The sequence below is a fragment of the Thermobia domestica genome, chromosome 8 (assembly GCF_964235325.1).
Source record: "Thermobia domestica chromosome 8, izTheDome1.hap1.1, whole genome shotgun sequence".
Taxonomy (NCBI): domain Eukaryota; kingdom Metazoa; phylum Arthropoda; class Insecta; order Zygentoma; family Lepismatidae; genus Thermobia; species Thermobia domestica.
This window is the reverse complement of record NC_137461.1, coordinates 1,591,829-1,618,384: the sequence shown is the minus strand read 5'-3', so window position 1 is coordinate 1,618,384 and position 26,556 is coordinate 1,591,829. Positions and strand designations below refer to the sequence as shown.

Sequence of the window (26,556 nt, the reverse complement as noted above, 5' to 3'; positions counted from 1 at the left end):
TTATCTTTAATGTCATCATTATGGCTGGCGGATCTAACCCGGGGCCTAGGCCCCCAGTTTTTTGAGTAACAAAAATATTTTAAGCTACATTACAATTTATATATATTTTTGAAAGTTCATAATAAACTCATGATATACCTGTCATAGCCTGAGTTGTGGCTGCCCCCCCCCCCCAGATTTCACATTCTAGATCCGCCACTGATCCACTTCCAACTGCCAGTGGGTGGCGTCATAACACTTTTCAGCTCGAAACATGGACTCTGAGAATTAGTAAGGCCTTAGGTTGGGAGGAAGCAGCTATTGAGAAGTGTTAGCAGTCATTAATCAATGATATCTGCTACCACTGATTTTACAAAGCTAAAGTACTTGATCTTGTAAGCAGGAGCACTATATTTTGAAAATCAGTGAGGTTGCTTTAATTCACAGTCGAAAACCGCAGAGTTTGGAGTATGGAATATCCGGGGCTTAGTAAGGATTCTTCTTTGGAAATTTTGGAAATTAACATTCCTGAAAATGTGGTCTTAGGTATTTTAGAATAAAATCGAAGATTTTTTTTTTTACTAGTGGAAAATATTCTTGAATAAGAGTACGGTAACAGTCAAATGCCGCGATGGTACCTACCATACAGATCTTAGGTCGCTTCCTTCCTTTCCCAATCCTTTCTTCCTTCCCTTTTCCCGGAAGTGTGGCCGTCGAGAGACGTCATCAATCATATGTGATGGGCAGTGGTGTAATACTAGAATTTTTGGTAGGTATACGCTCGATCGTTTTCAAAATTATAGCGTATACGTAAGGCTACTTGGCGTATACGCACCTCAATATACTCCCATTCTTTCGTAAATTTAAGGTGAGTATACGCTGGACTACAAAAATTTTAGTTGGGTATACGCCGTATACTCTCGTATACCCCCAATTACATCCCTGGTGATGGGTTAACATGGTGATAGACACCGAAAGCCCAGAAATCTAAATCCTGGGAGTATGGCAGGGTAATCAGAAAGGTTCTAGGTTCTAACTCGTTTCTTGGTTCTCATCATACGCTAAACTTTTGATTTACAGATTTCAGAAGGAAAGAAAGCGAACGAAACTAGGTAAATAGGGCAAAATTTTAACGTAAATTGTTGTACAATGAAAATGTTAGACTGAAAGAAATTGAAATCAAAAAGGTTTGTCTCTAATCCAAAAATTAAAGTCTGCGGAATTTCAAATTCTCATCTTACTCATACACTATTTCATCGAGCAGTTGATCGTTTGATGAAAATGTTTAGCCACAGTTTTGTGGATCAATTTATTTTTCGCTTTTAGCTTGTGAACATGCATGATTGAGTTTTAGCTTTTATTCTTTCTTCTTTTCATCCTTTATTTTTTTCATTTTCTCTCTGTTTCTTTTTGTGTGGATATTGAATACTCCTACAAAATTCTGGGGTTCCGGGCACCCCAGGGTTGGCGCCTCTGCTCACAACCTCTACTTCCGAGAATAGTCTTTAGTGTTACAGAGTTATACCTATATATTAAAATGCTACGTTTATATGTTTGGCCGCAACCATTTCGACAATGAGATCTCGAAAACCACAAGTGCTAGAAACGTGTTATTTTGACTGGTCAATTCCAAATTTTGTGTAGATTGTCCAGTGCTCATTCACATTTTCAAAAACCGCGTCGTTATTGTTCTATTCAACATTTTAGGGGCCGTTTTGAGCCCATAAGATTAACATTGTTGCAGGCCGAAACTACGGTGTTAGGCAACCAGTAGAGAAGTTACGTATGGCGGGTGGACGGACATTGCAGGCGCTTCACTTAAATCTGAATGGCAAAACTTCATTGCATGGTGGCAACTTCAAAGGCCTCAAGTGACGCAATGAGGCGTACTCGGACGGATATGGATTTATTAGAAAAAAATATTTCCATTTGATATCGAATTACCTGTACAAATTGGCTACAAACTCAATCCAACATCTATACATAGCAATTCACTTTCTCCTATCCTTTACTTGTATGTGTAAGGAGACATGCACAGTGGGAAGTATATTTATGGTCATAACAGAAGGATGCGCTGAGTATACAGTGCAGGTTCAGCTAGTCTATACATTAAAATGCTAGAAAAGTTTATGTTTGTGGACGTTTATATATTTGTGGCCAATCATTTCGACAGTGAGTTTTCGGGAACCATAGGCTCTAGAAAGATCCCGCTTTTACTGATCGATTGCAAATTTTCTGTAGATTGTCCAGTTCTAATCGAATATTTAAAAAACATGACCGTTATTTTTTAATTACATTTTTAGGGGTATACTGGAAGTGTTGAAATTTTACAAAAACATCATATTCTACGAGTTATACATTCCAACATCACATAATTGTATACAGGGGTTGTACATCTCTCAGGCGTTTGTTTGATGGTCAAATGCTAATGAAAAATGAAGGATAACCATTTCTCCAGTCTCAGATGAATCTTTATTGTTTGGAGTGTTTTGCCCAATGAACACCATATATCGCTGACCTTATAATTAATTGTGTGTATAATGTATTTGCTTATTACATACTGCATGCAAGAAGAAAGAAAACACTGATCACACATGGATTAGAAAGTCGAACCAGAAGTACGCTCTAATCTTTCAAACGGTGCGAGATATTGAAAAAAAATAATCGAAAAATCCCCCCTTTATGATACCCCTTGCCGGTTTTTAATTTTTATCAAGACGTTTTTGACTTGTGTCATTAAAGGGACATGTACTGTACAGATGTTGTGAGGAATGACAAGGAGATTCATGCTCATATGTGAATGATGTGCTGCAGGCCCGTATCCACGGGGGGGGGGCAAGAGGGGGACGGGCCTCCCCTAAATTTTGGCTGGCCCCCATAGAATTTCACGGTAGGCTTGCAAATGAACTATAATATGGTGATGAAGTATAATATGATTGGGTCGGGCCCCCCTAACTTCTACCGGCCCCCCCTAACTTCTACCTGCCCCCCCTAAATTTTTGGGCTGGCTACGGGCCTGATGTGCTGTGTAGAGATCGCAGGTTCAACTAATGATTATGGAAAACGTTGAATATTGATAAATTTGAACCAAGATTAAAATACTCTTATTTGTTGTTTGTTTTAACTTGAAACATTCTATTTCAGAAAATTTATATTGGAAAAGTTTACATTCTTATCTACCTCTTTTTACTTCATTTTCATATAATTACATCATATCATATCTTATGAGTTGACTACTTTCACTTCGTTAGCAGAACAAACTTTAAAAAAAAAACAAGAAGTCTGTTGGTTTGCTGTTTACCCAATTGATAAAGCTACTCAGTTCACAGGAGTGACAATGCTTGTTGTGTTGGTCCGTCTAGGCAGCAGACCCTAACAACGAAGAAATGTAAAATACTATGGGCTTTTCACAAGGTAGGAATAACTTTATTAGTAACAGCTTTTAATTTACTGATGTGCCTATCGTTTCCAGCCCATATATATCCATATGATAAATGTCCAGCATAATTATTTTTAATATTTTTTGCTTTATTAGAAAATGTTTGAGAATTATCTATTTCAATTATGTCATGTTTCTAGATACAATAGTTATAGTTGAGACAGGGCTGGACTTTGGAAACGTGAGGCTCAATTGGGAACAATATTGCGGGGCACCCAGGTCCCCCAGCGAACTTGCACTTCTCTTCCACCACACATTAACTCTGTGATAGAATGGAAAAATGTGCACTTGAAAAATGCATGGGAGCTAGTACACCAACCACACGTGATCTATATTTTAATATAAAATTGCCTCATTTCTGAAAATTACATAGCCCCTCTATCACTTGTTTTAGTGACTGTGAAATATTTTCGAACTACATGAGCCCCCGCTGGGAAATGAATCTGGGTCCCCGAATTCCCTCGTGGCTAAGCAGTTAGCGCACGTACTTTTGGTGTGGAAGAACCCGGGTTAGATTTCCGGCGGGAACTCATGTGGTTCGGATTGCACATTAACCTGTAGGGAGTATAGGCCCACGTCTCACATAGCCTCGCTGCTAAAACTGGCGTTAAACCCAAAATCATATATATATATAGAATGAAATGAAATCTTTAAGTTTTACGTTCCACGGTTATGTCGGTTAGGCTAAAGAAGACGGTGATGATGAGAGATAAGTGAAATGGTGGAATGAAGAAAGTGGGAAGAAACGGAAGAACCCCGAGAAAATCCACGAGCACTGTGTTTGTTCACCACAAAGTCCACACGGCGCGAGCTGGGATCGAACTAGGGACCCCAAGCACCGGAGGTGAACGCTCTACCACTGAGCCCTGTAATATATATTTTTGTTCAGAAAAATATGAAACTGTAAATGCACTGTTAGAAATAAACTAAATTTTTCTAGATTCTAAATTTAGAACTTCTAAAAATCACTTAACACTCATAAACTATAAATATATACTATCATTATTTCTCTTTATTATGAGAAAGTTATTTTTGTAGCTTTTTTTCCCCTCTGCAGTCTTTTAGAATTTTATCTAAGTTGAAACTCTTGCTAATTGTTCAAACGTTCTCGCTGAATTGATTATCTCAACTAAGTTCTGATCAGTTTCAACTTGGAAAAACTCCTTTCTCCAGATGCTACAGTTACAACGGTATATTGTTAATGATATTGTCAATCTGTACCTATTTTGTCAATACATGATCAGAGGCGCAATAACCAAACATATAAGGTAAACCCGCCTGAATTCGACAGGCACCCGAATTCGACATACCTGTGCTTAAATGTTGTGAAATAAGCGTAAGATGTCATCCCTGCGATCGTGAATAGAAATGGCAACATTATGGGAGTGTCTTTTCTCGTGTCAAAAGCGCGGTTACAGTAGATGAGTCATACGCATGGAGAAAAGAAGGACATTGTTGTGTGTGTGATACACTCTTAGAGAAAAAACACATAATCTTAAGGAAAACATAAGACTGCAAGTTATTTTTCCTAAGATTTTTATTAAAGTTAGGTTTGATCCAAGCAAATAGTGGTACTTTAATGTTGTAAAGGAGTTTCAATCAGTGCGTTTTGTGTTCTTCTGTGAGGACAAAGGTTGTGATGTAACATGAACGGGGGGTTGTCGAAAACACGAGCCTTTATTTGTAACGTGAACCGGATTTCGACAAGGTTGTCGAATTCATGCTCAGTAGTGCAAATATAATTTTAACTGAATATCTAAACGTACAAGTATATTCAAAGTCTTTCATAAAGCTATTTGTTGCATAATTCTCCGATAGTTGTAACCTCAGTTGGACATGAAATGTCGAAATCAGGTTCCAGCATGTCGAATTGAGGATAATCGAAGTAACTACTCAGTTCAGAAAATTTAAGTTGTGTTCTTTTGCCCGTCTGATAATTTCTGCACAATAATAAAACAATATTTGAAGCTGTGAAGAGATTACTACTACTAATAATGCCAACATAATGTTTTACATGGATATAATTGAAGGTGTCGAATTCAGGTACCGCAACTGTCGAAACCAGGTGAAGTGTGTCGAATTCGGATTCCATTGGCGAGTTCCAGTTTCATAAAAAATTTTAACATTAGCATTTGAGCCTTGAAGTGACTTTTAGTATTAGTAGAGACTGTACATTTCAAGGAAAAAAATGGGCCAACACCGACCAATATTATGGCCACAATAAGCAATTGATTTTGAAAAAGGTCCTTAACATGTCGAAATCCGGTGCGTTTACCTTATATAGTTAAAAGAGAAAACAAGTAATTAATCGGTTAACATGGTAAACTTCATTATTGACATGATATACACGAAATGGATGGCTGTAGATGTAATATGTTTGTATAGACAGAAGAATAAATCAACGATAACAGGATACGATTTAGGTGATTTCGAAGGATAAATAAAATGGTTAGTAGTTACTAGTTGATATGTTTATTGTAATAACTTGGTGATCTAAAGATAGATTAACGAATTAGGGCTAAAGTGATTTTTTCGCTTTACAGTAACCGGAATTGCCAAGAAACTCGTACATTGTTATATGTTCTTGAGTGTATTTGACAAGCCTACAATAGATTTCACTGTACCGCGGGGGCTCTTAGGCGCGGGACCCGACTGGAAGCAAGTGTGTCCAATCGGCTTAAATCTGGCCTCGGTTGAGATATGATTGTCTGACTGTGATTTTCTAATATTCCCATATGTTTTTGATTTCGTCTGCCAGGTCTTCATTATTATTATTATTATTACTAGCTGAGATACCCATTCTTCGCATGGGTCAGATAAAATATCTATGTAAACAAACTGAACTACAAAAGAAAGGGGAAAAATATCGGTCATTTTCTATTACTTTTACATGTCCCGGAAAACGGCGCCCGTGGTTGGAATTAAAAAAGAAAAAAACGCTTCGCCTTAGTCTGGGGCCTGGACCAAGGTACCCGTGACCAAACTGCGGTAACTCTCGGTCCACTCGTTTGGTCCTCAGGCCACACGCAAGACACACACAAACTCTATATTTTATTTATATTATAAGATAGATGATGATGATTATATTATTATTATTATTATTATTATTATTATTAGGTCTACCGATCGGGCGTAGGTTAGTAGTTAGCATTCTTGTTCCGTAATCAGAAGGTACCGAGTTCGAATCATATGGCTGGTGTCACTGACTGAGCATTACCCAGTTTTAATAATAAGATAATTATAGGAGGAAATCAAAGTATTGCGACAAAATTTACACTCGTATTGTTTGTTTATCACGAGTCACATAGAATTAGTTGCTCTCCACCAGGGACGGCGCCAGAAAAGTTTGATGGGGTGGGCGGGAAAAGGCGGACCTAGTTGCTGGGTGGGCGGACAATGAAAATAAGAACTGGGCAATCTAGACATTTCTTTGGACAATAATTAAGTTTCAATTTTAAAACTCTTTAGTTAGCTAAGGCTCACACGGGAGGATCCCACAAGTTGTCGCTAAAATCTGATTGCTACATAGCACATCTGATTGAGCATCATGGGAAATGAACATGAGCAAAATGTAAGGTGCTATGGACCAGAAAGACAGGAGCAACGGGGATTGAAAATTTGAATATCCAAAGAATTATATCATGGAATTATGTACGTTTAAAGTAAATATCTTGAAAACCGTTAAAGCAATCAAAACAAAAGTTGCACAATATAATGAGAACAAAATGCCCTATCGAAAACCATAAACAGTGCTTCCATAGTTGAAGCAGTGTTGCCAACTCAGCATAAAATATTTTATTATAAATAGTACGATACACAAATTTGCACAGATTTAAAATGCACTATTATCACTTAACATAACAGTGAAGTGTAGTGCTATAGTGTTGCACACTATTGTAGCTATATGTGCTGAAAATGTACAATGGAGAAGTCTGATATGTGGGAACAAAGAGTAATAAAGGAATGCATTAGAAAAAGTTAGTTTTGCAATATACTTCTGTAGCCCCGATGAATAAGCAGCGAAAACAAAATGATACACGCGAGGAAAAAAAAAACACGTGTTTTCTAATTCTGTAAACTGGTTCTCCAGGTTATCTTATCAATATTTGGAAGAGTACTTTCTTGGTTTGTGTCTTTCGTGTTAAGTGACATATTCTTTTACTTCCTCTCCCACATACCATATGATTATGTTCGTACATTGTAATATTACCATATTCACATTGGAAATATAATTATTTTTATAACTACTTCATTTCGTTTTTAGTCGGACCGGATAGCAGTGTGGTCTAGAAGGGTAGATAACCGACATTTTAGGCATCGCGGTTTCCAATCCCGCCTCAGACATGTTTTTGTTGTACTTTTTACCTTACATTTCATTGTTATCTTTCTCTTTCATAGTGATTCGGATCCCACTTTGCATCCTATATAGCTTCGAAGCTGACACAGGACGAAAAAATGGCATCACTCAATTTCGTTTTTCAAATGCATCAATATTTTGTGACATTGCTGACATTTTGCTATGCTATACTTCCTGTGTTATGCATTTGAACTAAATTCATAGTATGAGACCCAGATTCCTTTATTACCATCTGTTGCCAAATATCAGACTTCTCCATTGCACATTTTCAGTATATGTAGCTTCAATAGTGTGCAACACTGTACCACTACACTTCACTGTTATGTTTAGTGATAATAGTGCATTTTAAATCTGTGCAAATTTTTGTATCGTACTATTTATAATGAAATATTTTATGCTGAGTTGGCAATATTGCTTCAACTATGGAAGCACTGTTTATGGTTTTCGATAGGGCATTTTGTTCTCATTATATTGTGCAACTTTTGTTTTGATTGCTTTAACGGTTTTCAAGATATTTACTTTAAACGTACATAATTCCATGATATAATTCTTTGGATATTCAAATTTTCAATCCCCGTAGCTCCTGTCTTTCTGGTCCATAGCACCTTAAATTTTGCTCATGTTCATTTCCCATGATGCTCAATCAGATGTGCTATGTAGCAATCAGATTTTAGCGACAACTTGTGGGACCCTCCCGTGTCAGACCGAAATAGGGGAGGGACAAGGATGTGGAAAACAGCTGTATTGGCCTTATAGAAGGTACAATTCCGGCATTCATCTGGTGGGACTGAAGAAATGCAGGACTTAGGATGGGCTGCGGGAGTTCGTGGCTATATGCTCGACCTACCGAATTCCGCGTAGCAGACACACTACCTCTACTTCCATTTTTTTTTTTTTAACAATAATAACGTTGTGTACTGTGTAGTCGATGAAGTTCAAGACAGCTTTACTTTCTCTCCCTCCAAGAATGCACATGAATGCATAGAAATAAAAGAAGGTTCAAACAACGCAGACTAGCAGATAATACTCTACCTTTCGTTAATATCATAAAATACACAATAAGTAAGTAAGTAAAGTAAAACAAGAATAAAATAGGCTATTGCAAACATTTTTATCTTTGAAGCATTTATTACAAAAAAGCAAGAGACAAAAAAATATAAATCATTTATATTTTCTCTCGTATGTCCTTAATTTGTGCACATTGGATGTTTTGACGTTATCTCTATATGCAACAGCAAAGATCTATGTTACTAAAAGAATAGGGAAATTTATAGCAGCATATATTGTTTGATCATACCTTACACAGAAATCTTTGAAATTGAAACTCAAGTTCAAATAAATAAATAAATAAAACAATTATAAATTGGATAAAGAAGTAAATAGAAATTAACAAAACTTCATCATGATCCACAGAAACAATAATGTATTTTAAACTATGAAGGGCTGATCACATGGTTCGAACAAGCTTACAATAAACTTTTATACCTGCACTTTAATGGAGTACATTGCGTTGATTGTTATGTCCAACATCGAATAATTTTACCACATTCTCTACAGCAATATTCATTAAAAGTTTTCTTTCTACTGAAAGGAAACAAAGATCGCCAGGCCCGTAGCCAGTCCAAAAATTTAGGGGGGGCCCGGTCGAAGTTAGGGGGGGCCCGACCCAATCATATTATTACTTCATCACTATATTATAGTTCATTTGCAGGCCTACCGTGAAACTTTTATTGGGGCCAGCCAAAGTTTAGGGGGGGCCCGGCCCCCCTAGCCCCCCCGTGGATACGGGCCTGAAGATCGCTTAGGCTACAGTTTGCCATTCGATTTCTTAGATATGTTTTTACCCGTCTAAGACATGAGAAAGAACGTTCACATGGTGAACTAGATACAGGAATGGTGACAGCAATTAGGCCTAATTTGTGAATATAATGAAAAGCAATTTTGAAACGATCCATCACTTCAGTAAACTGAGAAACTGAGGTAATTTTGCATTGATTTTCCTCCTCATAACGTTTCAAAACTTTCGGGAGAAGTTTCATTTCCACCTCTACACTATCGACATCACATCCATAATGACGTGCAAAAGGTTCAATTTTCTCAAGTGAGAGGAAATGTTCACTTTAAGGGTGAAGACTGCTTATTCCAGTGTAAATTGGCGTTCAGCTGTATCTGGAATTATGTTTGTAAATAAAATAATTGTTCATTGTAGAGTTAAACAGGGTCCTAGAACCTATTACATTACAATCAATAGTAGTACTGTATAAGGACGGAGACGTCCATCAAGCCCCACGCTTGGGAGCCAATTGAATAAGGTGTGATGAGCCCCCGGCTCGGTGACACATGAAGAATTTACCTTCCAAGCACAGGTGTGCTGACATTTGCATACGACATGAAGTGTCCAGCATGTAAATTTGCGTGAGGCTCTGTAGAGAGAAGAGGAAGGCGTACCAGTGATAGTGAGGTGTGTCTCTCTCTCTACATTTGACAGCAGTCTTACGTCACACCTGAGAAGACTGTCTGTCCTCGTGGGTTCCATGAACTATGAACTGTTTGGTTGCGGTAGAGACTGAGTTAAAAAAAAAATGTTGAGACTCTTTAAAAAAACAAAAATTTAATTTTGATAGAATAATCAAAATTGCCCCTATGTAGATCTATGCTACTTTTAAAATTAAACAGAAAATCCCGATTTTGAGATCTACATAGGTCTCATAGTTCATGTTTCCCTACCCTGATTGTACGCTCTCGAAGCGACTCATGGGCTACAGAAATAGTAGCGACTCATGTAACATTGAGCTTGAGTCTAAGGATTACCAACAGAATACATTAACAAGGAGTACTATTAGCAGTAAGCTAAATGAAGTCGCCGAACGAAGTCCACCTGAAAAGAACAGAAGTCACAAAACATTTTAGATATTTTTGTACTCACCAGGCAGCAAGTAAACCTTCAGGATTTGTACGGGAATTGTAGTATGTAACAGACGTATAAGTAGATTTTCATAACTATTTAATATATCCTCGGCGGAATTGAATTTGAACTATTTACACTCGATTTCACAAACAACACTTGTATACGAAAAGAAAGAAAAAAAAACAGATACTCGTTTTAGTGGCCAATATGTATTACTTATACCAATAGTTCTAGTCCACGCGTGATTTAATTTGTAGTTTTCACAGATATGTCCTGCATGAGTCCAGTCTTCACTGTTGTCTGGATCCTCCACTCTGCACGCATTCTTCCGTATATGCGTGACGTAATTTTATCCCACATATTACGGTTTTTTATGATCAGTCTTGAAGATCACGTTGTCTTCGTCGATCTCTGCATTGATATCTCTCTGTTACAAGTTGAGAGTTACTGTCATCACTATTACAGTAAAGGTGACATAGGCTCGTCACGCCTTACTGTATTTGGTGCTCTGTGGTGCAAAAAGTCCCACTATTTAACTTTCACAGGTTAAAAACAATATGTTTGTGGTGCACTAATTTGCTATGCACAGGTTAAAAAAAAAATAAATGTTTCTGCTGATGACATATCGTCTGACATATTTGTGTATTAGACACAAAACAAACTGGTTGGAAGTGTGCTCATTGTAAATGTGAGCCACACGGTGAGTCCACCAACACTCGTTAATAATCTCTTTATAATACGTACATGTTCTTAGATAATAGTTGGTCTTGGTGTACAACGAAACACCCCTAACTATATATACGCATATGTAACTATAGCAAGTTACTTAAAAAAAAAAACACTCCCGATGGGGTCATATAGAGAAGATATTTCCCCTTTTTGCTATCTAAGCACTATGTGATACATGTCATAGTAGTTGCTAATTACACTAGCAAAGACATGGTAATTTAATGTCACTAAATGAAGTGTTCTATGCACTTAGAACTCAAACGAAGTAAAGTCTCACTGAGCGACGTGAAGTGTCCTATGAACAGACTCGAAGTGTCACTGAACGATGTGTCCTGTGTTCAAACTAAGAACTAAGTGTCTCACTGAGCGACGTGAAGTCACTCGATGTTCCTAACGAAGTGTCTCATGACCTCTCCTGCGATCCTAGTCATTAGGCTCGCTGGAACTTGAAAAACCTAGACTCACCTTCAGTCTACCGGTTTTCTTATGGTCAACGTTCTTTCTCTCTGTTGGTGACAACCGAAATTCCTAAATAGGTCACCACTGTTATGCCCTAATATTACATTTATATACAATCTCTGGTGAGTTTCACATACTTTACACGATTCCTTGATCTTCTCTGAATATTTTGATATATAACACAACACATGTCATGTACCGGAAGACTATTTAAACAATTAGAAAAACAAAACATATTAGAAAAAATACATGTTCCCCCTTCCATCAAGAACTCACGTGACAGGTAGTGACATCTATACCCAAACACAGTCTGCAGCGGGGTGTAATCTCAATACAAACTTTTACTGAATTTCACTCATCCCTGCTTATTGAACAAATATGCTGCAAAATCAGACCTTAGATTAATAACATTATACAATTTACTATATACCTACATTATAATACATGACTGTCATTACCTTAGGGGTGGTTAATTAATATAATATGTCTTCCGGATACATTGGTGGGCAGGAAGCCCCTTCCATCTTTGCAGACGAACACCGCTCAACGAGTTCAAACAACTGCCTGTAAATAGTACTGTTAAAACGTACTGAAAGAGTACGTGATACTGTCGGACATGTGACATACCGTGTTAAATAATCATAATTTATAAACGGGTGCATCCAAGAACCTTTTAAATTTGAATAAAAACAAATTTTCGAAAACCAAATCACAATTTTAAAAACATATTACTCCGCGTTGAAGCTGGCGATAGCTTCGTTTTTACCGGCCTAGAGCCGTGGCGGGCAGGGCGGGTAAGGTGACAAAATACGTCATCAAGAGAGTTTCTCGCACCTTATTGTTCCCAAAAAACAACACTGCTGTGTGACTAGTATACAATAGCCATGTACACGACTGAACGGCGCTATATTGGAGAGTAGCCAACCCATCTCTCATCCACTAGTCCTTGACATATAGCTGTAGTCCAGCATACTATTATTTCTGAATAGTCCAAAATCTAGTCTGGAAACTCATAGTAAGCTGGAAACAGTTGTACCATCTTAGTTGCTGTTCGTGTGTGTTCCGCTGGAGGCTATGAGTTTGCTGAACTTCAGTTTGAAAATTTTGAAATGCTCTTCCAGAAAAAAAAAAACTTTGTACTCGAAGTTCTTCCATCTCTTCCTATGAAAAAGATATGAATTCTTTACGAAGCATATACATCTTGTTGGCTTTTAACATCTAATTATGCATGATTAAATATTTAAATGAATTGATATAAAATATATGTGGTTACATATTTACATATAATTTCCATTTTGATATGCAAAGATTTTGATATGACATTTGCATATCAAAATTTAAATAACGTATGCACTAGGTCTTCACAAATTCCCCCCTTTCGATATGTTTTGAGAGTAAAGATACTTTAGCTATCAAAGCTTATCGAAATACATCATTACACACAAGTATATACAATAAGTGCGGACGTAATAGAAAATACCTTAACACAACAATACTGATTAATACATAATAAAAACATGAAAGAAAACTTGTTCCCATAATAATCTAATGGCATAATACATACACAAAGGTTTCAACTATTAATGTTACACGTAAAACAAAATATTTACATGAATATAACACGAAGAGCTCAGTTCTTCTTCGGTGTTTCAGCAATCTCTTCTTCAGTTGCTGGTATTTTTCTCTGACTTTCAGGTTCTCTTTCTCTATACCGCTTAAGCAAGTAAGCGTTTCTTTTCATCACTGCCACTTTAGTCTGTGGGTCAGCGAGAGTATACACATTCTTGTCAGTTTTAGAGAGGATCAACCAGGGTCCAGAATACATCAGTAATATTTTCTTCGAAATTCCGGCCAAAGCATCAGATTTCGGGAATACACGTGCTAGCACTAACTGTCCTACATCATATTGTACTAAAGTATGATGAGCATCGAAATATTTCTTCCTGGCTGCTGCATTCTTCTTCAAGTTCTTGTGTGCTACTTCCACGAAGTAATCCTTATCTACTGGCCGTTCAACTTCGGGTATTTCAAATATTCTGGCAACGTCAGCAGTGGACGAAACTCCCAGATGTAGCTCATAAGCTGAAAACCCTGTACTAAGATGTTTAGCACTATTCAAGCATCTTTCTACTTTACTTAAATGTCTTGGCCAATAACGTTGATTGTTATGGCAATACTTTCTCAACATCCTGGTTGTACTCTTCACTACTGTCTCTGCAGGTTCCGCTTGCGGGTAATAGGCAGTAGACATGTAATGCTTCAGTCCTAACGCCTGAATCTCTCTCTTCCACTGATTACTACAGAATTGAGAACCGTGGTCCGTCAATAGAATTTCAGCTCGCGGACACAGTTTGAGAAACTGTTTCAATTTCTGTAAGGCTGTGTGTGTGGTTGCGCTACGACATGCGAAAAGACCAATTAATTTGGAGAAAATGTCAACAAATACAAGTATGTATTGGACACCACCTATACCTCGCACTAGTGGTCCACAGAAATCTGCGGCGATGAACACACCAGGCTTCTCAGGAATAATAGAGTTTAGTGGCCCACACATGTAGGTGTGTGGGGCAGTAGCCTTCTGACAAATGACACATGACCCGCAGTATTTCCTTATCTGCTCTCTCATTTTTGGCCAAGTGTATGTTTCGACGAGCTGTGGTATCAGCTTCGAAGCGGATAGGTGCCCACTTTCATCGTGGTGGTACTGCAGAAGTGGTCGAACCAAAACTTCTGGTATACAAATCTTTACACCATCCTTATCTCTTTTACATAATCTTCCACTAAACAATATATATTCGTGATGCTGACTTTTTATTTTCTTCGACGTTTCGGCACTCTGTGTCGCCTTCTTCAGAGGACCGTAAAAGGCATCTGACGATTGCAGTTCTGGCAACACTGCAATTAACTTCCGAAGTTCACACGGAACTTCCTCTAACAATGACATTAATGTCTCGCGTAACACAGGCTTACTGTCAAAATTTGTCACGTTACTAGACTGCGCTGGGTAGCGTGAATGATAATCCGCTTTATTGTCTCTTGATCGAACAAATTCGAATGAAAAATCTAAATTCGCGAGCCCTAAGGCCCAACGTGTGATACGTTGATTCGTCAATCGACAATGTAAAATGAACTTCAATGATAAGTGATCGCTGCGAACTCTAAATTTCCTTCCTATCAAATAATATTTGAATTTAGCGACACCCTCTACTAAGCTCAAAAGTTCCTTTTCAGTAATCGAGTACGCCCTCTGCGCACTATTGAAGACTTTTGAAGACATCCCAATGATCCTGTCTTCTTCATTGTCGTCTATCTGATATAGGATACTATTACAACTCCTATCACTGGCATCCACCTCTAAAATGAATTCTTTATCAGGAAGTGGTTTCTTTAAAACGATTTCTTCTTGAAAAATCTCTTTTATTTTTACCAAGGCATCATCATGCACTTTTTCCCATTTAAATTTCGTATTCTTCTTCAGAAGATCAAAAAGTGGAATTAGTACCTCAGAATAACGATTACTGAAGGGACGATAATGTTGGAGGAAACCTATCAACTGTCTAACTTCTTTCACCGTCTTTGGAGGTCTAAAATTTACTACTTTCTCCATCTTTTCCCTGTCTTTTCTGATTCCTTCAGAAGACAACTCAAAACCTAAAAGTTTGACATGTGTGCGTGCAAAAACACATTTCTTTAATCTGAGCGTTATTCCGCCAGTTTCCAGCCTAGTGAAAACTTGGTCTAGATGGTCTAAATGCTGTGTAAAATTGTATGAGCCTACCGCTAGGTCATCGACGTATGTTTGACAAAAGCTCTTTACATCATCTCCTAGTACTAAATCAAGTGCCCTTATACAGGAAGACAGAGACGTCTTTGTTCCAAATGGTAGTCTGACGAAGCAATATGAAATGCCTTCGTGCACAAATCCTAGATACTTCTGAAATTCCTCTTTTACACGTACTTGAAAGAAAAAATCGACTGCATCGAAAACAGAAAAAATATTTTTGTCGCTCAACTCTTGTAAAACGTCAATGGCGGGGATTGGTTGGTCTGTTTCTGCCAAAGTGACCCGCGAAAGAGGGCGCCCGTCGATACAAAGGCGTAACTTCCCATTCTTCTTCGGTACTACTACTAGTGAATTGCTATAAGGCGTGGCAGCCTTTTTCACTATTCCCCATGCTAGAAAACGATTAATCTCATTCCTGACCTGATTCTGATAACAATGTGCAAACGGGAACATTTTCGAACGAATCGGTTTTGTGTCGGTTAGATGTATCTCATGTTCATAACCTCTAATGCAACCGGGTCTCTCATCAAACAGCTGTTTATGTCTTATGAGGAGGGAGGTGAGTTCTGCTCTCTGAGAATCAGTGAGATCAGTGTAGCCATCTACGTGCTCTTTAATATCACGCTCACTCGCGCGTGTTTGAAAATTTTTCCACTCTTCTGGTGAAAATACGGTTCTGGCCAATTCTGTGGGCGTCGGGTATCCTCTAACCTGCGACTTTACGGGTGGGTTGCTCTCAATTAGCCTATTCTTCCCTATCTCCGTACCCATCTCATGATTGCCAACTTGTCTACCTCTTACAAGTGAATAACCGTTACTTGGATCTCCGCCTTCGAGATCATCAAAACTAAAAATCTCCTCAATATTTCTTAGCACTAGATCTTCATTTGATATTTCGACGTCTTTGAAACTTACATCTACTTCTACTGGCTTCTTCAAACTGAACACCCCTCTCCCATAGTCTAACACAGCGTCAGTCTCAGCAAAGAACTGAGAACCAAGAATCAACTTTCTATTCAACCCTTGCACTACTAATGACACAGTTTCAAACTCTTCTCCATTGATTGTTACTTGCAATAAAATTTGACCAAGAATCTTAGCCACATTACCTCCGAATGCTGATGTTACTTTCAAATTATTCGTTCTAAGGAACGCAGGTCTGGGGTTACTATTCTGTACTGTTTGCCACAATTCACTACTGATCGCGTTGATACTCGAACCTGAGTCCAACAAACCAAGTACCGGCTGAGCGAATACGATAACTTCAATTTCAGGTAAAGTTATCACATTATTTCTAACAACTAGGTCATCACTAGTGTCTAATAAATTATCAAAAATAGCATTTGCTTGATCATATTCTGTTCGATTCAACAGTATTACGTTACCATTTCTCAATTTTAATTCTAATTTCTCACTATTTGTATCAAAATTTACTAAATTTTCCTTAAAATGATTTTTCTCAATAATTTCCTGGCACTGATTACAATTCTCACTAGCATTTGTATTTACTTCCTTGACCAATGTCTCATTTTCATCTATATCACTACTCGAAATTTCCAGCACACATTCAGTTACATTATCCGACCTCATTGGGGTGTAATTGCTATCCTGAGATTCCACGCTAATGGGATTCCAAATGTGTGCCGAATGTCCTCAGTTACGAGAAACATTCAGACCACGCCCATTGTTGTCGGACTGTACTTGTCTCGAAGTACTTGCCCGAGTCTCGTCTCGTGTATCGTACACTTCAAGAACTTGTATCTGTTCATCTCTACTGTTTCTCATCTGGTGGTTAGGCCTATTTCTATTACCTCTGTTGCTACCTCTTGTACCTCGGTACGAACTAGTTCCATTCCCCCTGAACCGATTCTGTCGGGATTCATTTCGAGGATTACTACTAGGCTCACTATTCTCATTAGATCGTTCTAGCCTGCCCCTACTATTTCTAGTATACGGCCCCTGCTGTGCCCTGTTACGTCTCGTGTTACGTTTGAAGTTCCCCCCTGCTGATTGATTGTTTTCTGTCACTTCAATCATGTTTATGTTTCTACGCTGCTGGTTATTACCGTTCTCCCTGTGCGTTAACTGTACTTCATTCACTAACGCGAGAAGCTCTGAGATGCTTTGTGGTTTAGCACTAATCAAACACCTACAGATCCACTGAGGAAGCTGTCTCGGTAGTAACTTTAAAAGATTTTGCTCGGACAAGGGAGGGTCCAAAACAGCATTTCTCTGCAGCTGAGTGAGAAGGTACTCACTAGGCTGTCTGAAAATTCTAGGGTCATAATGACTCATTAGCAGGGTTGCACGCAAGGACGCTAAACGATCGGAGCTTAAGTAGTTTTTCTTAAATTCCTCTATGAAACTAGCATAGTCGGTGATCTTATGTTGCATCACTTTGTACCATTGTAGACTGATTCCTCTTAACGAGCGTGTTAAGAAGCTCAGTCTATGCTCTGGCGCTACTCCAGTTAGCTCGAAATAATTATCTAAATCTACTAGATAATTATGGGTAGCTGATTCGTCCTCATTCCCATTGTATGTCGGTAGTTTCAGGTCTCTGTGCAAGAACGAGTTCATTGCAGTGGCAAGTTGGGCAGCTTCGCCACTACTTTGAACTGTGTGAACGCTTCCGTGTCCTCCCACACGCGATGTTAATGGCACAGGTTCCCTACTATTACTCGACAACAGTTCAGGCGGGGCAATCAAATAGCTCGTGCTGGGACCACTGTCGACAACTACTCTCTCCTCTGTTTGTTGTGTCTCGTTCTCGCTAGAACGAGACGACAACCCGTCTCGTGCAGTTAGTAGTGTCTCTATCTCTAGTCGTGAACTTTGCTTTTCTTTCTGTATCTCACGAGACATTTCATCTCGGAGATCCTTGATTTTGTCTCCCAGCTGTGCTGAGGATTCAGATCTCAGTGCAAATTCACTTTGCACTGTCTGAAGTTCAGCTCTGATTTCGGCCTGACTGCCTACAATGTTATCTATACTTCGATCGACTCTCTCCATTCGCAAGTGCATGCTCTCAACTGCATGATCGATGTCTGTTTGTTTGGTGGAGAGGTCGCCTAACCTATCACTGAGGTCCTTCGATCTATTCTCGACATCGCTGATTTGAACTGCCAGTGAACTTTGAGCATCTTTCACTGACTGTTCAACTTTTCGGATCTCACTACTACAGGATGCAATTGAGACTTCATTAGACTGTACCCTGTCGCTAACTTGCTCTAATGAAGCCTGTATCCTTTGACTTGTACACACAAGCTGTGTCTGCAGCTCCAAGTTGGAGGTGTCAAGTCTCCTAGTCACTGACGCAATTGACTCGTTCAATTGCTCAAATTTTTTATTATTCTCTATTACAAAAGAGTCTATTTTCGCCGTAAACGATTTCTCCAGTTTTTCACATGCAGACTGGTTACTAGCTCTATGTTGTTCAGCAACTAACGCACTAGATTGCTCAATCTTAGCAGAAATAGAATCTAATAACCCGTTCAGCAGCCTCGATAAGTCAGCGGTCGTGACGAATTGAGCTCCGGACTGCCCACTTCCGGTCTCTACGACTTGACTTCCGGTAGGTACTACCTCACTTTCCCTGGGTGTTGCCTCAGCTGTGTGTTCCGGGACAGGTTGGCCACACTGTCCATCAGCTGGGTCACTGTTTTCTCTCTCTGTGACGTCACCGTAACGTACGTGACTGTCACCGGTTCCTGAACCTACTACATCTTCAGTGGTTCTTCCTACGCCTGTTTCACTATGCATTTTCTCTAGTTCATTGACATTCTCTACGCTATTGACGGTCACATTATTTCTAGCTATATCTACATCCAGCTCAATACGCTGAGCGTACACGTCAGATCTAAATTCCTCTTCCATCTTCCGCGTCTGAGCTCTCGTTACCGGCATTTAATCAAAACAAAACAAACTCTAATTTGCCTAATAGTTATTACACACAAAATCTTTCCCCCCTAATTTTATGCAAATACACATGACACAAAATTTTCACTCATAATACATACTCTTCAAGAACAAATATAACACATAGTCCAGGCAATTTACAGTTGGACCTGAGCAAAATTGCAATAGAAGCTTTTTAAACAGTTTTTGATTCAGGAATCATTACTGAATAACATTCAAAATCCGACAAAATCGGATCACGGGAACACCCCCAAAAACGGTTTTCAAAATGGCGGACCATGGTTAAAGAATCTTGCGTCTATCTTGCAATTTTCTTCTGTATCTCGGGTTCATCTCATCCGATTTTCACTGTTTGTTGATGATGACGTTTGAAGATGGTTCCTACAGTTTAACGTGGGATCTGAACCAAATGACGCCACCGGGAATCGAACCCGGGACCTCTTCACCACAAGGTGACGAGCGTAACCACTCATCCATCGGAGACATTATATAACTACATAAGGTTTCCTAAATCATAAGTGGAAAAAATTATAACCCTCCCAAAAATAGTATAAATTTATTCCAAATGTTCTAATATACAGGGTGGCCCAAAAGTAGGTACACAGTTCCGTACTTATCTCCTGTATTTCATACCATTTCTTATTGTTATCACCTAGCTTCTTTATTATTTGTTCTTAATGTATTTTTACTTATACCTTAAGCCCGGAACAGCCGAAGCAAATAAACCCATAAGCTAGAATGTTATACTTGATCAATGCAGGGGTGTATACCTCCGTTTGGGCCACCCTGTATTTCTAAATAATGTCTAATTTGTGTGTTAGTTGCCTGTTTTCTTAATTTGTTTTTATTATTAATTTTTGTTTTTACGGCTTTAATATTTTAAAAAGCAACTATTTATAATTTGCTTTTTTTCTGTTTAATTTAAAAATGGAGATGTTTGAATATTGTGTGATATGTAAGGAAAAATTGGACAGTTAGCAAGAGATAGTTAAAATTAAACAGAAAGGAGCAGATGGCATAAATGAAGCAAGCCACAGGCGCAGAACTGATGTTGTTGGTGTCCATGTTTCATGTCGGAAACGATTTACAGATTCAAAGGATATTGGTGTCAAGAAACGGCAGACTAGTGATGAAACAAAACCAAGAAAAGTGTACGTTTAAATGAAGACCCAATTCGTAGTGCCACTCATTGCTTGTTTTGCGATACATTTGTGGACTGCGTCTATCATAACACTTGTAGTGTCAATTTTCGAACTGGTAGGAACATTCCCCGTGAATACTCTTCCTCCAATAAGTACATAAAGAAAGGTCGGCCAAGTAATGAAGAACAGTACCTTGCATTCCTTCAGACTTGTTCGTACTTGGAAAATAATGATGAAGAACAACTGCTGATGGGAGATTTAATTTCAAAAATGGAAGAATATCTTGAAGGGAGTCGAACCTGTGCCTATGATCGGAGACATATGAAGAGGAAACTTTTGGAGTATTATGGAGAGAAAATTATTATTTCTGGTGGAAGTGGAAAGGCAGATGTAGTCACTTTACTTGATACAGCCACTAAAATTCTTTAAAATTATCACCAAAAGTCAAAAGAATGTGATATTGAATTACAGAAGATATACTTAATAGAAGCAGCAGCCAAAATAATCAGAAGTGAGGTGAAATCCCTCAACGTTTCTAATGTGGATGTATACCCATCTCCAAGTGACCTTACTGAAGAAAGTACTTTGCAATACGTACCTAAGAGTTTGAAATTACTGTTGTCAAAACTATTTGTGGGAAAGGATCCCTCTATAAAAATTGGCTCAATTGGTCAGAGCATTATGCAAGGTATATGTCCTAGAATATTACTGTGTCCATTGCAGATTGGCTGCATCACAACTTTAGATCAAGGTACCTTGTTGATTTGCTTCACAGTCTTGGTTATTGTTCATCATATTCCGAAGTAATTAGATTTGAAAGAAATGCTGCAGTATCAGGTAGCCATATCTCGTTAAATACTGCCAACAACACTGCAGTTCTTCTAGCAGCTGATAATGTTGACCACAATGTTTGTACTTTGGATGTAAAGAACACCTTTCATGGAATGGGTATGATTGCAGCTACAATCTCAAAGAACAAGACCCATCCAATTATTCAACGCTGTAAGATTGCTGAAAGTGACATTAAGAATGTTGCAGCAGTTGATATTGTGAAATACAGACATTCAAGAAGCATGCTCAGGGAGATTTCATTCAGCAAACTTCCAATATTGGCCATTGCCTCTATAAGTAGGTTAAATCTTCTGTGGCAAATATGTGCAGCCGAAAGATCAGGTCCAAGTTGGTCAGGAGAAATGCAAACAATTCATTCTGGAACAAATGTTTCACATCCTGGTGTGGCATCAATCACATTTCTTCCTATCATTGATATGGCAGCTAGTGACATGACATGTATACTCTCAACATTGCAGTACTTGAACAAGTTAGCACATAAACAACGTATCCCTTGTATCATTACTTTTGATCAGCCTTTATTTTGGAAAGCTTCCCAAATTATCCATGATCTCCAAGATATTGTTTTAATGATGGGAACATTTCATACTTTGATCAACCTTTTGAGTTCAAGTGGCACTTTGATGAATGGTTCAGGATTATCTGAAGTACTTCAAGAAATCGATGGATCAAATGCTGTGCTGCATATGATGTCTGGAAAAGCTGTTTCTCGAGCAATGCGAGGGCATATGATAGTAGATGTAGCTCTTTGTACCTTATTGGTTTCAGATGTTTTCCCTCGCAATGAAGATGGATCCCCTCATCATCTAGTTAAAGAAGCTTGTATCTTACTTGATAACGTCATAAATGGCAAACAACATGTTGAGGACGTGGAGCTGTCTATGGCATTATCTCAAATCAGTACTGCTTTGGAGGAGAAGAAAACTCACCTTCAGTCTTTCTCAAGAACAAGTAAACTTTGGCTAAAGTATATGCAAAAGATCAACGTTGCACGTAACTTAATAACAGCAGATAGGACTGGCTCATGGGATTTACATTTGCAATCTATGATGGAGATTCTCCCAATAGTTGCAGCAGCTGGACATCACAATTACCTCAAGTCATTATATTTATATTTGCAGAAAATGTTCAGTTTGGAATCTGAAAATCCAGTTGTTCACAAAATGTTCCAGGAAGGCAAGTTTGTGATAAGAAGAAGTGATAGGGTATGGGCCGGATTAGGTTCAGATCTAGTGATAGAGCAAGTATTAATGCGTTCTCTGAAAAGTAGAGGAGGTCTGACACGAGGAAGTGGATTTACAGAGATTCAAAGAGAAACATAGCTACTTTCTATGCCTGTGTCTTCAACTTATAACTTAGCAATTTAGGAATACACTAAAAGTTTGTTGGAAAGCAGTGAACAACACAAAGAAATGAGGGAAAGTAGACAAACTAGGGATAGTAACGATATTTAAAAAGTTGTTGACCGACTAGAATCAATATCCCCATTCAATTCTGGCCCAGATCTTTCTAACATTGTCGCAGGTGTAATAGCTGATCCTGGAGTAAATGTTGATGAACTGCATTCCATTGGTACGGACATCGTTCAAAAAATGATGGGCAATGATGTATTCAAATATTCTGGGAAAAGATCCGACAAAGCGAAAACTCTAGGATCTGATGCTGCTGTTGTGAGTCGAATTAATGATGATATACAAATAGATGCAGCACTTCTCTTTCAGAGCATGTTGACTGTTGCTGCTGGTGGGGATATGAATCTTGAAGATGTGATGTGTTATGAACTTTGTTCTTATCCTCCTACGTTATTTGAATCTCAGAGTGTGATGAGGAAAGCTGACAAGTCTCAGTTAGCTCATGCGATACTAAAATACACCAAAAAGTTGACATGGAAGAACCAATAATAATATTTTAATTTATTGAGCTTTATCAAATGATTAAATAGATAAATAAAAAATACGTTGATTGTAAATTAATAGTTTTTTACACGAAACGGTGTAAGATAGGAGAAAAGTGTCGTTATTAAAAACTTTAGCATTTATATGTAGCTCTTATTTAAAAAATGTATCATGTAAATCCGATTGCAGATACCCGAGGTACAGACAATTATTTAAGGTGTAAATGTAAGAAATTATGAATTTTAAAATTAAATGTCGTTTTTCACAAGAAACTGTGCGAGATAGGACATCAGTGCTCCTAATAAAAAATATAGTACGTAAAATGACCTTTGATTTAAAAAAACAATCGTCAAAATCGGATTACAGGAAACCGAGATACAGAAGAAAATTGCAAGATAGACGCAAGGTTTTTAAATCATGGTCCGCCATTTTGAAAACCGTTTTTGGGAGTGTTCCCGTGGTCCGATTTTGTCGGATTTTTAATATGTTATTCAGTAATGATTCCTGAATAAAAAACTGTTTTAAAAGCTTCTATTGCAATTTTGCCCAGGTTAAGGGTATAATTGCTCTAGATTTCCTGGACTAACACTGTAACAAGGTTCTTGGATACCATGGGGACTATGTTTCAACCTATCACGCGGCATAAGAGATAATAAATAAATAAAAATGAAAAGTTACTTCTCTACCCTTGTACTTCTGTTGGTGTATCAAGGTAGGTACCCTTTTTCGGCTTACGCTGCTAGCGTATGCTTAGCCCCTAAAGCTCGGGCGCCAATTGTATACGGACGGAGACGTCCATCAAGCCCCACGCTTGGGAGCCAATTGAATAAGGTGTGATGAGCCCCCGGCTCGGTGACACATGAAGAATTTACCTTCCAAGCACAGGTGTGCTGACATTTGCATACGACATGAAGTGTCCAGCATGTAAATTTGCGTGAGGCTCTGTAGAGAGAAGAGGAAGGCGTACCAGTGATAGTGAGGTGTGTCTCTCTCTCTACATTTGACAGCAGTCTTACGTCACACCTGAGAAGACTGTCTGTCCTCGTGGGTTCCATGAACTATGAACTGTTTGGTTGCGGTAGAGACTGAGTTAAAAAAAATGTTGAGACTCTTTAAAAAAACAAAAATTTAATTTTGATAGAATAATCAAAATTGCCCCTATGTAGATCTATGCTACTTTTAAAATTAAACAGAAAATCCCGATTTTGAGATCTACATAGGTCTCATAGTTCATGTTTCCCTACCCTGATTGTACGCTCTCGAAGCGACTCATGGGCTACAGAAATAGTAGCGACTCATGTAACATTGAGCTTGAGTCTAAGGATTACCAACAGAATACATTAACAAGGAGTACTATTAGCAGTAAGCTAAATGAAGTCGCCGAACGAAGTCCACCTGAAAAGAACAGAAGTCACAAAACATTTTAGATATTTTTGTACTCACCAGGCAGCAAGTAAACCTTCAGGATTTGTACGGGAATTGTAGTATGTAACAGACGTATAAGTAGATTTTCATAACTATTTAATATATCCTCGGCGGAATTGAATTTGAACTATTTACACTCGATTTCACAAACAACACTTGTATACGAAAAGAAAGAAAAAAAAAACAGATACTCGTTTTAGTGGCCAATATGTATTACTTATACCAATAGTTCTAGTCCACGCGTGATTTAATTTGTAGTTTTCACAGATATGTCCTGCATGAGTCCAGTCTTCACTGTTGTCTGGATCCTCCACTCTGCACGCATTCTTCCGTATATGCGTGACGTAATTTTATCCCACATATTACGGTTTTTTATGATCAGTCTTGAAGATCACGTTGTCTTCGTCGATCTCTGCATTGATATCTCTCTGTTACAAGTTGAGAGTTACTGTCATCACTATTACAGTAAAGGTGACATAGGCTCGTCACGCCTTACTGTATTTGGTGCTCTGTGGTGCAAAAAGTCCCACTATTTAACTTTCACAGGTTAAAAACAATATGTTTGTGGTGCACTAATTTGCTATGCACAGGTTAAAAAAAAATAAATGTTTCTGCTGATGACATATCGTCTGACATATTTGTGTATTAGACACAAAACAAACTGGTTGGAAGTGTGCTCATTGTAAATGTGAGCCACACGGTGAGTCCACCAACACTCGTTAATAATCTCTTTATAATACGTACATGTTCTTAGATAATAGTTGGTCTTGGTGTACAACGAAACACCCCTAACTATATATACGCATATGTAACTATAGCAAGTTACTTAAAAAAAAAAAAAACACTCCCGATGGGGTCATATAGAGAAGATATTTCCCCTTTTTGCTATCTAAGCACTATGTGATACATGTCATAGTAGTTGCTAATTACACTAGCAAAGACATGGTAATTTAATGTCACTAAATGAAGTGTTCTATGCACTTAGAACTCAAACGAAGTAAAGTCTCACTGAGCGACGTGAAGTGTCCTATGAACAGACTCGAAGTGTCACTGAACGATGTGTCCTGTGTTCAAACTAAGAACTAAGTGTCTCACTGAGCGACGTGAAGTCACTCGATGTTCCTAACGAAGTGTCTCATGACCTCTCCTGCGATCCTAGTCATTAGGCTCGCTGGAACTTGAAAAACCTAGACTCACCTTCAGTCTACCGGTTTTCTTATGGTCAACGTTCTTTCTCTCTGTTGGTGACAACCGAAATTCCTAAATAGGTCACCACTGTTATGCCCTAATATTACATTTATATACAATCTCTGGTGAGTTTCACATACTTTACACGATTCCTTGATCTTCTCTGAATATTTTGATATATAACACAACACATGTCATGTACCGGAAGACTATTTAAACAATTAGAAAAACAAAACATATTAGAAAAAATACATGTTCCCCCTTCCATCAAGAACTCACGTGACAGGTAGTGACATCTATACCCAAACACAGTCTGCAGCGGGGTGTAATCTCAATACAAACTTTTACTGAATTTCACTCATCCCTGCTTATTGAACAAATATGCTGCAAAATCAGACCTTAGATTAATAACATTATACAATTTACTATATACCTACATTATAATACATGACTGTCATTACCTTAGGGGTGGTTAATTAAT

General features: G+C 38.2%; 1 protein-coding gene across 1 annotated transcript in view; it reads left to right on the top strand.

Moving 5' to 3' along the window:
- The first annotated feature begins 3,282 nt into the window (after positions 1–3,282).
- Positions 3,283–26,556, top strand: part of LOC145691529 (uncharacterized) — a 32,127-nt gene continuing 8,853 nt past the window's right edge. Inside the window, exon 1 of the mRNA XM_081766940.1 lies at positions 3,283–3,393. The gene's annotated coding sequence lies outside the window, so the exon portion shown is untranslated. The remainder of the gene's footprint in view (positions 3,394–26,556) is intronic.